This window comes from Pseudochaenichthys georgianus, chromosome 4, assembly GCF_902827115.2.
Source record: "Pseudochaenichthys georgianus chromosome 4, fPseGeo1.2, whole genome shotgun sequence".
NCBI classification, from domain to species: Eukaryota; Metazoa; Chordata; class Actinopteri; order Perciformes; family Channichthyidae; genus Pseudochaenichthys; species Pseudochaenichthys georgianus.
Genome location: NC_047506.1, coordinates 1923978 through 1940900, shown reverse-complemented (window position 1 = coordinate 1940900; position 16923 = coordinate 1923978). Strand labels below are relative to the sequence as shown.

Sequence of the window (16923 nt, the reverse complement as noted above, 5' to 3'; positions counted from 1 at the left end):
TATGTTATACACCACTGGATAACATAACCTATAATAATATAAAGTAGTATCTTGTGAAAATACTCAAGTAAAATACGTACAGTACAGTAGTTACACCACCGATGACAGTAAAGGTTGCACATCAGGTGTATAGTTATTTGACAATAGTTATAATAAACAATGCAACAACGGCTTCTGTTATCCTGTCTGCATATGTACCTTCAGAAGTAAGTTTATCATTATACCATTTGCATTTTGTATCAATCACCAAAATCTGCAAAGCACCTACAAAATATGTAAAATAAATGTAGGGGAGTAAAAGTATAATTACATAAAGAGACATCTTGTGTAAATAGTTCTCAAGTTAGGTAAAAGTACCTCATTTTTTTTACAGTACCTCAGTACATACCTGTTTAATTATAACACTGATGACAGTTAAGGTTGCATATCAGGTGTTTTATGTCATGATAGAAATGAAAAACAGTGCAAAGTGGCTAACCCTTTTCTGTTGTCATGTCTGATTGTGTACCTTAGCAAGTCAGTTTATCATGTATTGCATGACAGAATAACTGCTCCCACAGTTCCTGCTCATTGTTCCCTGAGCACCATTTCCTCTGGGAACTTCTCAGTCTTGGGTCTGGGGGACTGGGATAATTACTGAAAACCCAGATGGGGGCAGGGAACGTCCTGGCTGTAAATGGCCCTTTCTTTTCGGCTTGATTGGGGCTGGTCCACTCCCCCTTGTTGCTCCTTCATTGGTCCAAGCCAACATCAATCTGTTGATTTCCAGGTCGCCCTCAAGTTTGAAACTTTTTTTTTCCGCAAGGAGTAGGAGGAGGATTCGGGTTACAAGTTGTAACCGATCTCACGGTGCAGCAGAAGAAACAGTCTTTCAATAATTCACACTTTGATACTCGAAACAAGAAGGAGCTGCCGGGAGGGTGCTGCTTTTTTTTAATCCGAGGAAAAACAAGCGAACAAACAAACATGAAGTGACTTTCCCTGCGTTGCCAGGATGAAAACTTGAGATTTAAATCCGATTTAGGTGTCTTCTTGTCGGCTTACCTTTCTCCTGAGTCCCGCTGAGGTGAGTCCATCATGCCCTCTTAACGGTCGAGTAGTTTTAAATGTAACATCTCATAAACTGACACTAACGGTCGAGTCGTTTTAAATGTAAGGTCTCGTAAACTGACATTAACGGTCGCCTAACATCAGAGGCCTGTGTGGTCAAATCACACCCACATTATTAGCCCGTTATCATGTTTATTTTGGTCATTTTAAGCCACTTTTTCACGGTTTAAAACGTATATTAGCTTCATGTAACTACGTTTTGTTTGCTAGCTTACATATCTTTCTGTGACAGGCTTTATTTTTACTACGAAGTTAGCGGAAGTAACGGTCAAGAATGTCAGTTAGTCAACCTGTTGGAAACAAAATCCAAGTTTGACTAGTTTGACATTAAGGGTGTTGTTAACCCATGAAAAGGGTGTCTTTGTGTCAATTTTAAGAAACTATTGTGATCTTGTATAGCCTACACTTAAATAGATATATTAACTATGTTTGAGTATTCATTAATTTCGTTTTCTTGGCATATTTTAACAGCTTCTCTGTTTTGTGTCATTACACCTTGGGTTTTGGACTTTTTGTATTTTTTGTATATATTTTGTCAATTATTATGTCACATTATCACAGTATACAGACATCCAAAAGAGAAACCAAATGTAGGTAGTGAGGGGAAATATTACACAACACAATATTGCTTGCATGGGTTTTGGATTATCAAGGTAGTGGGCATTTCTTTTTTTATGGTTGATTATTGTCTCACTTTCTTTACACATTGTTTATGTTTAGGTGAATTGTCAATGAGTAGACGATTGGCTACCCACATATATTACAATTAGGCACCATTATCAAGGGATGTAAGAAATATAACATATCCTCCTGGGACCCGAGGAAAAAAAGTGTCTTCCAATTTCCTTTTTTTTGGTTGTGATTTCCTACCTATTTAGGATTAAAAAAACATCTTGCAATTGTTACAGTATGTCCACTGTAGAGGACGTCGGGACCATATTAGTTTGAAAATACAGCCAAAATTAACAGATGGACTATGTAACGTATTATGGTTATAGAGTGATATTAATACAAGAATACATTCACCTTTATTTAAAACATGAATAAGTAATTGATCTGAACATTGCTGTTTATTTGGTCAATACAAAACTAGCTTGGTTTTTGGTGAATCTTTCCAGAACTTCAAAGACTTTGTAGTCAATGTAGTGGGAAAGTACCTCATTGACTCCAGTCGGCACGGGCTGTAGGGTCATCTTGACTAGCTTTATGGATGTGGTCTCCATTTGACCTGCTCACAGAAACAAAGCTTGCATTCCTGAGGCTATTCTCATTTTTCATGGCTCCACTTAAAAACAACAACAATAAGACATATGTGCTACTCTTGGCCCACAGGGGGTCATGTCTTTCCAGCTCGTCCCTATCTGTCTCTATGTATCTGTGCGCTCATGGAGCATCCTGCATCTTCCCCCCCTTCTTCTTGACCCTCTTCTATCCCAGGTGTGAAAGCCTCATCTCTCTCATCACCTGAGAGCTCAACATCGTAATCTCCCTGAACTATCTGGTACAGAAAATGTCTGCTTCAGTTCCGTCTCCTGCAACAATATTGAGTCATAAAGACCATGAAGACGGTCCTGACGTCCACTAGAATGGACATTTTTAAAAGGGTTGTTATTTGAAAACTTGAATTATTTAATTGCTAACTAATTATATAGTTCCTCTCATGTTAATAAACAAGAATATATATGATTTTCATGGTAAAATGACAATTATTCAACAATATTTGACTTCTTCTCCTGCTGATACAATTTTGTTTTTCGTATGCCAGCCATTTTGGATGAAAAGAAAGAGGAACTTCCCAGCATGCAATTTTAACCAATGACATATCACTGGAAAGACCAGGATGTCCTCTGTACAGCATGAGGGATTGATAGAGTAACTCAAAAGAGTAAAAGGAGATGCATGTTAACAAAATGTCCACTACAGTGGACATTTTCAATGGGCTGGGTCCAAGGAGGATAAAATGTCGCTCTTAGTTTTATTTAATGTATTGTCCAAAATGGAGAACCGCAGTGCTAAAACCCGGATGTAAACTTCTTCCGGTTCCTTCGTCAAAAACGCCATGCAATTTCTCCATAGGGTTTTGGAAAATAGCTCGAAATCAGGTCTGTGGTTGAAACACATTTAAGAGACGGATCACGTTTTGTTCAGCCGGATAATATCCACATGTCTACCCTACTTTTATAATTTTCGAAGCATAAATCTAGTCGCAAAATGCTAATGTTATGCTATAAACGAACTACAGCAGGGTCGCTGCTTCAACGTCACGCCAACTTCAGATCCATATTCAAACACACAGATTGTAAATGGAACGAGTTGAAGTGTTTGTTTGAACACTTTGCAGGAGGCAGGGACTTGCTTTCAAGCAGAACAGAAACTAACTTAGAGGAGTGTTTACGTGTTCGGTGTAATGATGTAAAACGGCCTCCACAACATCTGTAGTCCTATTCAGCCACTTGGTAACAACCATCGTTTTTCAGACACGTAAACTCTTCAGAAATCACCAGCGGAGTCACTGCTGATGTATTTAATGTCGTAGAACAAAACGTGATCTGTCTCTTCAATGCGTCTCAACCACAGACCTTATTTGGAGCTATTTTCCAAAATCCGATGGAGAAATGCATTGCTTTTTATCGAAGGAACCGGACGTGGTAAAAATGCTAACTTACTTCCGGGTTTTAGGACGCGTCACTGCGGTTCTCTATTCAGTTCCAATATAACCAACTCCCATCAGCAGGAAGTGGATGTGGAAAACAGTGAAGGTTGCTTATCCAGTTAAGCCCCATGCCCCGTTTTGCCCATGTTGGGCGAAATGCAACATCTTGGAAGAAACCGCGTCGGAGGGCTTCTTAACATTTAACAAAGTATGAATGTGTCATCATACCCACTTAACGGGAAGAAACTCTGCTATCAGACAATATTAACAATTTTTAGATAAACGAAACACAAGGATACCAAGCTTCTGAATTAGCCCTGAGCGAAAAAATGCTAACGCACTTAGCACAGAACTCACGGTAAAATATCCTTATTACTTATCGGATCTGCACAAACAAGATATCAGATTAAAGCTGAGATCCCACAGATTCTAGAAACATAAGTATCATCACTGTGCGACCAAAGCTCGTGGCAGGGGAAGCAAACCCACAACACGGAGCAAAAACTACAAATATGTCTTACCTTTTGCTGTTTCTGATCAAAAGTTGTGTTCAATGGCAAAACGCTGCTGAAGGTTAATCCAATGTGTCCGTGTCACTTTGAAATGATTACTGATATCCATCTTCATATTTATGTCAATAACGGAGTTTTCATATATAGCTGCTATGATAGCTACGAGAGTGTATGACAGCTTCCGGTTTTGGGCATTCTGGCTGCGCATCACTCATTCACCAATGGGTAATGTTTAGATGGATTTAGGATTCTATTGGCTCTAACGGTTCAAACGAGGTGTCAATCATCAAAATCGACCGAGGGGTTCCAGAGATATGGCAAATGCACCCAAATGCACCCAGAAGTGTTTTTTATTTTTTTATTTCTCTAAAAAGGTCAAATGTCACTTGTTTTGCATCAATCTTGATACAGGGTGCTTATTATATGTTATAGTTTGGATTCCTAAAGCTTTTAGTCTCCGATCCCATCACTCAAGAGTGGTTTTCACTATAAGTAATGGTTTTATTTTGGACGGACACTATATTTTAAAATGTTTTACTATGTTCAATCTGAATTTACTTTAAAATAAAAAAATTCTATATTGATTCTGACTTTTCTACATCCAACTCACAGGTTTATCATCGCTTTGAGAAAAAAGATTATTAATGTACCCCTTTTTAGAAGCCTAGTTATGGTCATTTGTTCTGGGAATGTCATTTTTGAGCCTGAGGTCTGAAAAACAGGCTCGGGGCTTAACTGATTTATTAGGTTTATGTTGTATTGATAGTCATGAAAAACATTGCAGAATAGATAACCATATTTGGTGTCATATGAAAGCAATGTTTGGAAATCTTTCATTGCATCTCAACTTCAGACCTTTTGCTGGACTTTCCACCATCTTTGCTGAATCTTATAAGAAAACATATTTAAAATTGTAGTTTGCATACTTATTTCTACCTTTTATACAATAGCCTCAATATATATGATCTCCGTCTTTTGCAGTAATTGGATTACATTACATTTCATTTAGCTGACGCTTTTATCCAAAGCGACTTACAATTACCAATTACAGGGACATTCTCCCTGGAGTAACTGAGGGCTAAGTGCCTTACTCAAGGGCACACTAGTGGTGGTGTTCCAGGCGGGATTTGAACTCAGAACCTTCCGATCTGCAGCCCACCTCACTATCCATTAGACCACCACTACCCCCCCGATAAGAGACTACACTTCTTCAAGAGCACCATACATAGAACATATAATGATGCAATAATCGTATGTTTAACATCCATGTTGAAGTTCACAACTTACCATTTCTTAAGAAATAAAGTACTTCTAAGAACTAAACTGACTAGACTTTCCTCCCTGCTAGTTTAAATGCCTATTACGCTTGTATGTGGCTCCAGTGTCTGAGTTTCCAGACTGAGACTGAAGACATGTGTTTTGCAAACACTGATATGTTTTGTAACACGTTGCTGTGTTTACTTTGTAAAGCTTTGAGTGAGGATGAATGGCTTCAGTGTGCAGCCGGGCTCTGGCAGGTAATGGCCCACATTATCATGCACTGCCTCCACACACATGTCGGATGAATTGCAGCCTTGGATCAGGACTCACTGCCTCTCCCTGCGAGTGCATCAGTGGTGAAGCCATATGGTGATTCTTAACCGTCCCTGTTCAAGTTGCCAAGGCGTCTTTGTGTCCGTGTTGTTGGAAGCATTGCTGACAACCATTGAGCTGAAAAATGCATTGAAACTACTTCTGTATTCAATTGTTTCGGCCAATGTTCCTTAAGACACAGACTAAATACCATATCACTTTTTTTTAATCCATGAATGTATTAAGCAGCGACTCTTTTGATTTTCGATCAACTAGTTTCAGCCATTTTTCAAGCAAAATGCCAAACGTTGGCTAGTTTCAGCCACTTAACTGTATTTATCAAAGGTATGTGAATATCTTTGGGATTTGGACAGTAAATCGACGATATGGTAACACTGATTAATTTCATTATACATAATTGTTTGGACTATATAATCAGAAATGGTGAAAAATGTTCATCCAGATTTCCTATAGTCCAAGGTAATGTCTTTTAATGCGTTTTTTGTCAGTCAAAAACCCCAAAAGTATTTGCTTTATTATAATATCAAACAGGGAAAAGCTGAATATCTCCATATTTGATTGGCTGAAAGCAGCATTAACCAGAAGTTAAATGACATTTTTGGCATGAGGCTCCTTTGAAAAGAACCAATATCTTCATTGTATGTAGAATATTTTTGGGTTTTAGTCTTCCTATTTTAAAACTATTTTTCGCCATTTTGTTGTATAAATGATGAGTCAGCTCATTCATATGATAATTGATAATGAAAAAACTATAATCATTAGCCCTAAAATAATCCATTTGATGTCCATTGGCATGGAAATATAGAATTACAATAAAAGTCCTTTTTGTTTTTAGATTTCATCCTTGACTGGTTTTAATGAATATTAGCTTTTCATCATTAATCATAGCTTTGTGCTTCACAACAGCTTCATTATTGTCTCAGTGCATTGTGTTTCTGCAAGACAAGAAATAATAATAATGATATACGATAATTGCCCTTCAATGGCAGGATTTAGTGAGCCTGCTCTATGTATATTTCAGTGTAACTGTAGATCCCTGCTTTCCAGTGTCTTTCTCAATAGACAATAGTCAGGTTGCCATACTTCCCACCCCTATGCCGTTTTATGAAAGGCTTGAAATCGCAGTGGTATTGCTGGAGACACTGGAGAGACGCCATGGTAACTCCCCGGACAAAACCAGAAAGGTGTTGATCTGCTTTTTACTATGCTGCAAAGTTCAGCCGAGCAATCAGGTGGCCTCCAGTTTCCCTGGAAACCCGAAACACTCATGTGGCCTCGTCTGAAAGAGCAGAGCCGCATGTCCTGCAAACATCACGGCATTGTTTTAAAATGAGACACGGACCTTTCTGCTAATCATTCGAGATTAGACCGGCGTCATTTATTAGTCACAAAGTAAAGTGCTTTCCGTTTCCACTGAATGCTTTCCATTCCTGCTGGTCAGTGGTGGAAGAAGTATTCAGATCCTTTGCTCCATTAAAAGTGCTCAAACCACACTGTAATATAAATTAAATGTTCTCCTTTTGGAGATGATACTTAGTGTAAATGAGAAATCCTTTATCTGTCCCATAGTAGGAGCATTTATATTGTTACAGTGAAGGGGACAGAATAGATAAAAATAAACTAGTAGACTAACTTGTACACATAATAATCTTTTCTAAAGTAAAACAAGTGGCAGCATTATAGATAAAGTAGTGCAAAAAAAAGTAATACCAAAACCATATCAAAATGCACTTAAAGTATAAAAAAAATTGCGTTTGAGGAACACAACATGTCCTTACTCCAAATGAAGGAGTTCAAGTATCTCGGGGTCTTGTTCTCGAGTGAGGGAACAATGGAGCGTGAGATGGGCCGGAGTAGCGGGAGCGGTACTGCAGTCGCTTTACCGCACCGTTGTGACGAAAAGGGAGCTGAGCCAGAAGGCAAAGCTCTCTGTCTACTGGGCCATGTTCGTTCCTACCCTCACCTATGGTCATGAAGGATGGGTCATGACCGAAAGAACGAGATCGCGGATACAAGCGGCCGAGATGGGTTTCCTCCGCAGGGTGGCTGGTGTCTCCCTTAGGGATAAGGTGAGAAGTTCGGTCATCAGGGAGGGACTCGGAGTTGAGCCGCTCGGAGTTGAGCCGCTCCTCCTTCGCGTCGAAAGGAGCCAGTTGAGGTGGTTCGGGCACCTAGTTAGGATGCCACCTGGGCACCTCCCTAGGGAGGTGTTCCAGGCACGTCCAGCTGGGAGGAGACCAAGGGGTAGACCTAGGACCAGGTGGAGGGATTATATCTCTTCGCTGGCCTGGGAGCGCCCTTGGGAGCGCCCTTGGGAGCGCCCAGTCAGAGCTGCTTGATGAGGGGAAAAGAAAGTTTGGGGCTCTCTGCTGGAACTGATACCCCCGCGACCCGACCACGGATAAGCGGGAGAAGATGGATGGATGGAGCACAAAATGGAAATACTCAAGTAATTTACAAGTCCTTCCAATTTGCATTCAAGCACAATACTTGAGTAAATGTACTTGGTAACTTTCCACCACTGCTGTGGTGTCGCCCCTCCATTGACCCAGTTAACAAATGACGCTCTCTGGAGGCTTGAGGTGAATAAAATGGCTCTTAATGTGCCCTGCGCTTATGTCCTTAATTAAAATGTCACAGTCTCAGACATCCTTCATAGCTCAAGCACCGGTTAGCACCTTGATTATGTCTGGCATTAGGTGCAGTGCTGCTAATTATACTGCTAATAATATGTCATTAAAACTTGGACCTCGCACTCAAAGTGATACTTGTGAAAGTGATACGCCAGCTTGAGACACAGGTTAAATAACATGGACATTTTTATTTAATTTACTTGTAGATTCATGATTAACTATCTTGACTATTTAATCATTGTTTTAGCAAGTTTTCAAGCAAAGATGCCAAACTTTTCTTGGTCTCAGCTGTATGGATTTGCTGCTTTTCTGTTTTATAGCATATTTAAAGAGGACATAATCTGCTCTTTTTCAGGTTCATATTTGTATGTAGTGTCTCTACATGTCTCCATGCTCAGACAGCTCTTTATTGTTCTCATACTGCCTGTGCTGCAGCACCTCTTTTCACCCTCTGTCTGAAACCAGAGCCCAGTCTGCTCTGATTGGTTAGCTGGCAGGCTCTGTTGAGATTTTCCAACCGCTTAGAGATGTCCCGCCCCCTTAGCCTTACGAATACGTACGATGTGTTGGAGCGCTAGCCAACAGAAGCAGGAGTGTTACACTGTGATGTCTCTGTGTTCCGGACGTAAACAAAGGATTGAAATGGAGGCTTTTTAAAACCTACAACAGGAAACAGGAAAAGCTTAATAAGGCCCCTGGATATCGTTGGTTTTGGACTGTACATTTGCAACAGCCCAGCTAATAACAATTGTTGTCATTATAGATTCATTGTGTGGTCTATAAATCCTTGAAGTAAAGTGGAATGTAAAGGGAAACGCTTGTGAAAGTGAATGGACTGCCCTTTATTCTTTGTTAATCCTTGTGTGCTATTTCAACTGAGCTTACCATAAAACAACATAATGTTAATGCTAGAACAAATGTTTTCACTGTGCGTGTTGTGCTGGCCCTCAGGCAGCAGCGACTGTATTCCCAGTCTTATTTTGCATGCTTAACACTGACTGATGTTCCTAAATTAACAGCATCCGCTCACAGTCACTGTCCTCGTTTTTATTTTGGCACTTCACCCTTTTTCCCCTCATCTCTGCCCCGACCTGTTGCACCGACTCATCCTTAGCCTCCGGTCTATTTCAGTCCAAATCGGCGAGGCTGAATTATTAATCCCCCATCCATTATGCTGATGTGTTAATTATTAATTGTTCAGCTGGCGCATGGCAGATCTGAGAAAACTGTTAAAGAAGTGGAGGATGGGGCCTGGTGTCTGAGCACTTATAGGCCGATTCTCTGCAGATCTGCACAGATGATGACTGTGTGGGAGGATTACAAAGTCACTGCAGCATATACCGTCATGCAAAGATCTACAAAGCATGCATGTCTCACATACAGTGGGGCAAAAAAAGTATTTAGACAGCCACCAATTGTGCAAGTTCTCCCACTTAAAACGATGAGAGGCCTGTAATTTTCATCCTTGGTACACTTCAACTATGAGAGACAGAATGGGGGAAAAGAATCCAGGAAATCACATTGTAGGATCTTTAATGAATTAATTGGTAAATTCCTCGGTAAAATAAGTATTTGGTCACCTACAAACAAACAAGATGTCTGGCTCTCACAGACCTGTAACTTCTTCTTTAAGAGCCTCCTCTGCCCTCCACTCGTTAACTGTATTAATGGCACCCGTTTTAACTCGTTATCAGTATAAAAGACATCTGTCCACAACCTCAAACAGTCACACTCCAGACTCCACTATGGCCAAGACCAAAGAGCTGTCAAAGGACACCAGAAACAACATTGTAGACCTGCACCAGGCTGGGAAGACTGCATCTGCAATAGGTAAGCAGCTTGGTGTGAAGAAATCAACTGTGGGAGCAATTATTAGAAAATGGAAGACATACAAGACCACTGATAATCTCCCTCGATCTGGGGCTCTACGCAAGATCTGACCCCGTGGGGTCAAAATGATCACAAGAACGGTGAGCAAACATCCCAGAACCACACGGGGGGACCGAGTTCATGACCTGCAGAGAGCTGGGACCAAAGCAACAAAGGCTACCATCAGTAACACACTACGCCGCCAGGGACTCAAATCCTGCAGTGCCAGACGTGTCCCCCTGCTTAAGCCAGTACATGTCCAGGCCCGTCTGAAGTTTGCTAGAGAGCATTTAGATGATCCAGAAGAGGATTGGGAGAATGTCATATGGTCAGATGAAACCAAAAAAGAACTTTTTGGTAAAAACTAGGGATGTCCCGATCACCTTTTTTTGCTTCCGATCATTTGATTTTGACAATCTGCCGATACCGATTTTTCCCGATCCGATCTTTATGCAATGCATTAAGAGAAAAAAAAGGTAACAGATAACGGCTGGTCATCCAACGCGATGAATTCAGCTATCTTGGCTGTTATTGTTTTGGCCTTCTCACTGTTCTGGGGCAGTTTCTCTTTCCTTTTAAAAGTCTCTGAAAGTGTCGGTTGCTTCAGTGCCGTTACCTGAGTGGCCGCTGTGTACTCGCCGTGTTGTTGTTGGTGTTTGTTTCTCAGGTAGCGTATTAGATTGGTCGTGTTGAACGTAGCTCTGTTCTTTTCACCACGCGGAACCTCTGCCTTGCAAACATTGCATCTGGCTGTTACACTGCCTTCGCTTTCAATTTTATAATACTTTCAAACTCCTGACATTTTCTCTGTCCCGACTCCCGAGTCACCAGCTGAACGTAGCCTCTCGTTAGCTTACTGCTACTATTAGACTCTGCGCCCACTCTGTTGCCAGATTTCAGAGGAATAAGACACCAGGTCTATGAAAACAAGCCCAAAGAAAGCAACACATACATGATGTTGTGTAATTTTAAACCAAAACTAAGTCCTCAGGATGACTTTAAGACATGAACATGGTCATTTTTGTTTTTTAACATTAAATAATAATAAAAAAAAATAAAAAAATCCCGATCCCCGATTTTTGGAAAATCACGTGATCGGCTCCGATCCCCGCTCACGTGATCGGATCGGGACATCTCTAGTAAAAACTCAACTAGACGTGTTTGGAGGAGAAAGAATGCTGAGTTGCATCCAAAGAACACCATACCTACTGTGAAACATGGGGGTGGAAACATCATGCTTTGGGGCTGTTTTTCTGCAAAGGGACCAGGACGACTGATCCGTGTAAAGGAAAGAATTAATGGGGCCATGTATCGTGAGATTTTGAGTGACAACCTCCTTCCATCAGCAAGGGCATTGAAGATGAAACGTGGCTGGGTCTTTCAGCATGACAATGGTCCCAAACACACCGCCCGGGCAACGAAGGAGTGGCTTCGTAAGAAGCATTTCAAGGTCCTGGAGTGGCCTAGCCAGTCTCCAGATCTCAACCCCATAGAAAATCTTTGGAGGTAGTTGAAAGTCTGTGTTGCCCAGCGACAGCGCCAAAACATCACTGCTCTAGAGGAGATCTGCATGGAGGAATGGGCCAAAATACCAGCAACAGTGTGTGAAAACCTTGTGAAGACTAACAGAAAATGTTTGACCTCTGTGATTTTCTGGAATTTTTTTTTTCTCATTTTGTCTCTCATAGTTGAGGTGTACCTAGGATGAAAATTACAGGCCTCTTCTTTTTAAGTGGGAGAACTTGCACAATTGGTGGCTGACTAAATACTTTTTTGCCCCACTGTATCTGTTCGGATGTAATTATGGCTCTCATGTCGGTGTGCACAAAGAGCCATTATGCAGACACACTCGCCTGTCGTATACAATAGTCACCTCTCTTATTAGCAGTCACTGCTGTGCAGCATCTCGAGAGAAGAGCGAGACAAACACTACAAAAGTTGATGAAATTGTGGCATCCTGATATCCTGCTGTTGTTTCCCTCACAGTGGAGCGTTTACTTGTCCTTGTGTGTGAACTCAAAGCACGGATGTTCCTTATATAACAGCCAGGACTGTCTATTGTTTCTGAAATTGGCAACGGGTTATATCATACAGCTGGGAGAGAATCTGCGGAGAAAGACGTTTTCAGATTTTCCTGATAACAATTCATTTAATGACATCCGTAATGCCTTCGTTTTTTTTTTTAACTTTCCCTCAGGGGACCACAGTTTTCTCGTTATTTTGTGAAATGTTGTGATGCTTTTATTCAAAACCGGCTTTGGAAAAGATGGTAATGGTTGTAGACTTCACTTCTTTTTTTTTTAGCCACCTTTTATTCGTGGGAGTTCAACAGCAAAAGCAAACACAACGTTGAAAGTACTGTGTGCTCAGTGAAATAACATTTAATCCAGTTCAACAGCCCTGCAGTAAACACTTCCTTTAAGATGCTTATCATGTTGATTGAGTGCCCCATTGTATTGTTTAGAAAGTCTTTTATATTAGAGTTGAAATGATAGTTGGGGGACAGAAATATAATAAGTAACCAGTTAAATCTGAGCACACGGTTGAATCAACAAAAGTCTTTTTCCTGTACAGCCTTTGCACAGGGCTCCAATAGGACGACAGATGTTACTGTTAGGATTTCCAGACTGGTCCGTCTCTTTAGAGGTGACATGATTAGTTGATTAAAGAGGGACATATTTTCATGCACTAAAGCCTATAGAACACACTACATGGAAAGGGAACACCCCAAAAAGAATAATATTAATGAATGGATCATTCATGTACAAAAAAATCTAGTGCAGATTATTCAATAGTGAAACGTGTTGGTAGCAGCATCCTTAACTTGAGCCTGTGTGCGATACTCATAGTATTCAGGTAGTTTTGACCATTTCAGTATTTTTTTTTTTATTGTAGAGTTGCGAGCAGCAGGAAGCAGCAGGAGGGAGGAGATGGGGAGAGGGGGGGGGCGACATATGGTGAAGGTCATCGCCCTGGAGGACGTCTCCGTCACAGGGTGTGTGTCTTGGAGCTTTAAAAGGATAAATTAAAAGGAAAGTTTGGGTTGTTTGAAGAGGAGTTGTGATGTACTTCAGTGTGGTAACTACAGTAGGCGATAAGAATGGCTCCAACAGACAGAAATAACAAACGCATTGTGGACCAGGGCAGCAGCAACACATGAAAGAAATCAAAATCAATTTAACTGTTTGCTCTAATTAGAATATTCTCACCAATTAACCTTAAAACAGCACCTTTTAAGGTCCTTACACACCAAGCCGATTTCGGCCGTCGATAGATGTCTGGCCGTCGATGAGCGTCCTGCCCTACTCAGATTGGTGTGTCCCGCCCCGTCTTGTCTTTTCGGCCGTGCCGACACCTTCCGCCGCAGATTCGACATGTCGAATCGGCAGGCTAAAGGCTAAAGGCCGTCGGCCAAAGAAATCACTCTGATTGGCTGTTAGCGAATCAGTGCATGAGAATCGAAACGGAAGTGAGGGACCCAAACAAACTATTAAGAAGGCAAATCTGAGATTTCATTTAACTCCAGCTCTCGACCCATCTTCGGGAAAGCCCCGTGAGCTTCTCGCTGTAGAGTGAAAATGGAACACACGCCATTTGTTGTTGTTTGTATCACGCAGTCTGTTCTTCTTCTCTCGGTTATCACGCAGTCTGTCTTCCGGTTGTGTCCTCTTTTGAATGACGAATACACACTACCGCCGCCTGCTGGTAAGGAGAGTTATTGCCACTCACGCATGCGCAGTGCGTACGTGCTACTTGGCCGTCGGCTGAAGTCTTTGCGGTGTGTTCCAGTGCGACTGTTGGCCAAGACGCAGGAGACGTGAGGCGACACAACAGACGTGTTCCGTCGGGACGGGTTCTTTGGCGTCAGTTTGGTGACAATGACTTGTATTGCACACTACTTCATCTTGATATGTTTATGTACATTTGTTATTCTGGTGCAACTGTTACAAAACCTAATTTCTCCTTGGGATTTATCAAAGCATTCTTATTCCGATTTATGAGTGGGAACTGAAGCCACAGACTCCATTGACAAACTAAAAAGTACTTTGACCGTTGCACACACAGGGGTTTCTGATCGTTATCGCGTGACTTTGCTTTGTTCGGATTCACCAAAGTCAGAAATAAAACTGGCTTCTCATTTGAGGCAGCAGTAGACCAGACACCCTTGTATTATGCAAAGATGAAATGGCTTTTTGTGTCAATGGGGTCAGGTTGCTTTGAAGAGCGCATGCTTTAGTTTCCTGTTAGAGGGCTGCAAGGTAAAGCTGTGAAAATATTCTAAATATAGCATTCACAATATTTCGATGTCTCTAGGCTATACTTCCAGTCTGCTTTCTGAAAACTGGGGGTGTGCAAGACTCCATCCACTGTATAAAACACCCTAACTATCCCTGGCAGTACGCGGTGTAAAAAGGGGTTACAGATGGGCAGATTATACGGTTGTTTGTGTGATTGCATGATAATGATTTGCTCAGAGACGTACTTGGAGAGCAGTAAATCCTCACAAACGGAGCTGTGTTCAGTAATCTTCTCCGTCCGGCAGCTCTGGAGGTTTTCTCAGCTGATGGAGTCCTCTCTGTCAGGGTCACAGTGTTCAACCGTCCATGTGACCACTCATCCCTGCAGAATATGAAAGTCGTGACATTTCCTGCTGCCACCAACGAACCAACTAGAAGTGTCACGGAAAGTCTGTGGACAATAGAATCGGAATCTAGTTTATTGCCAGGTACGTTGAATCATACAAGGAAATTGCTTTGGTGTACGATGGTGCAAACATAAACAACAGAAGAAGAAAATAAGTTGTAAGAGAAGGTCAAAAGTATAAGAATTTTTTAGTAAACATTTAGTAACTTCAGTGTGTTCTATTTTTGAAGTGTTGGGCTGTGCAGAGACGGTTTCCCCCCCCCCGTAATTTTAAAAGCTTGATTGAGGTAACATTACGTATTTTTTTGGAAATAGCCAGACTGTTTCAGCCTAAAATAGATGTAAACAATAAAGGAAAAAAGTCAAACCTACAATATTAGCTTTTCACTATCTTATAGACGGTTAAAGAAAATCATTAATTTAAAGAAAATAAAGTAGACAGATTATTACCAATTAAAGGTAGGGTGGGTAAGAATGGAGAAACCAGCTCGAGTGCGCGAGAATTTGAAAGTACGCAGCCGGAAAAGATCTGCCCCTTTCTTCAGACTTCCTCACAGAGCCCCTCCTCCAACACACAGGAACGCGCACATGACCAATGAGGGCACGAGATCAGTTTGTGCCCAGATGGAAGGCTGACAGGCAGGTAGGCCATCCAGTTACTTTAGCCGGGCCGGCTCAGATGATTGGTCGTGCTTTTTACAACGCCACGGCTTCCACTGATGACTTTTTTATGTATTTATTGTCAAAGCATTTAATGTATTCATTGCTATCGGGATGTTAAGAGCACTCCATGGAATATAACAAAAAGTGTTTCTGAAGTGAATTACCTACCCCACCTTTACTAGTGAAATGAGTTGTTAGCTGCAGCACTAATTTGAATCCCTTTGAAGGTCCCTTATTATGCAAAATCTACTTTTTTGTATTTTTATACATAAACATGTGTCCCCTCTGAATAAAGAGACTCTGAAAGTTTCAGGAACAAAGACCTATACCTATAAAAACCGGTCTGAAAATGAGCTGATTGAATTGTGGCCACTTTGTGAAGTCACACTTTTTTGGCTTGTGTAACCATTAGCAACCAAGGTAACCCCCCCCCCCCCCTTACCACCTGAATCTCCTCGAGCACCATTGAGTTCTTTGTAACCAAATCTCTCTCAGAGGGGCGTGGGGAGGGGCTCCTTATCTTCATCTAAAGTAACAGACAGAGAATCAGCACTTTGGAAACAGGGCTGAAACAGAGGGGATTATGGGTAATGCTGCAATGATCTGTTTGGTGTTTCAGCCAATCAGAGACATGTTCTGTATATATCTGAGACCTGTAATATATTGATGAAAAACAGTATATAAGTGGACCTTTAAGCTTCTGAAATATGATCAGTAAATAAAAGTCGAGTAATCTTTTCTGCTACCTTCAACCAATTGCTTGAAAGTTCTCTGCCAAATCTTTTTTCAGCAACTTTTAGTGGCTAAACATAGAACATGTTTTTATTGCTTTTCTGGGCTTATTCTGGCTGTTATCAGCGCCACCAAGCTGTCTAGATTGGCAGCAGGTTTTAGAGTTTGGTTATTTTCGGTTGCTGTGGCCTCCTCTTGCTCGTGAGGCACGATGGTGTGCATTTGAGTGGGCGGGAGCTACAGGTGTATCCAATTTCTGGCTCCTTCTCACCTGTCACACCTCGGCTTCAGTTTGACGGACACGTGAGTGCATTGATGCCGAGGAGGCTGTATGCCTTTAGAAAACCAATGCCACGCTCACATCATGTTGGATTTACTCTAAATACGAGCTGCCAAAGGGGAACAAAATGTTCACGTTGAGTAGTATTTGTCGATTTTGTGGATGTGCTTTCCTGTAGAGAGCTCTTTTCGGTCTTTATATATAGCAGTAATGGATTAAAAACTGCAGCTGGTT

The 16923-nt window shown here is 41.4% G+C and overlaps 1 protein-coding gene across 1 annotated transcript in view; it reads left to right on the top strand.

Moving 5' to 3' along the window:
- The first annotated feature begins 489 nt into the window (after positions 1–489).
- Positions 490–16923, top strand: part of tnfaip8l1 (tumor necrosis factor, alpha-induced protein 8-like 1) — a 34382-nt gene continuing 17948 nt past the window's right edge. Inside the window, exon 1 of the mRNA XM_034080628.2 lies at positions 490–1066. The gene's annotated coding sequence lies outside the window, so the exon portion shown is untranslated. The remainder of the gene's footprint in view (positions 1067–16923) is intronic.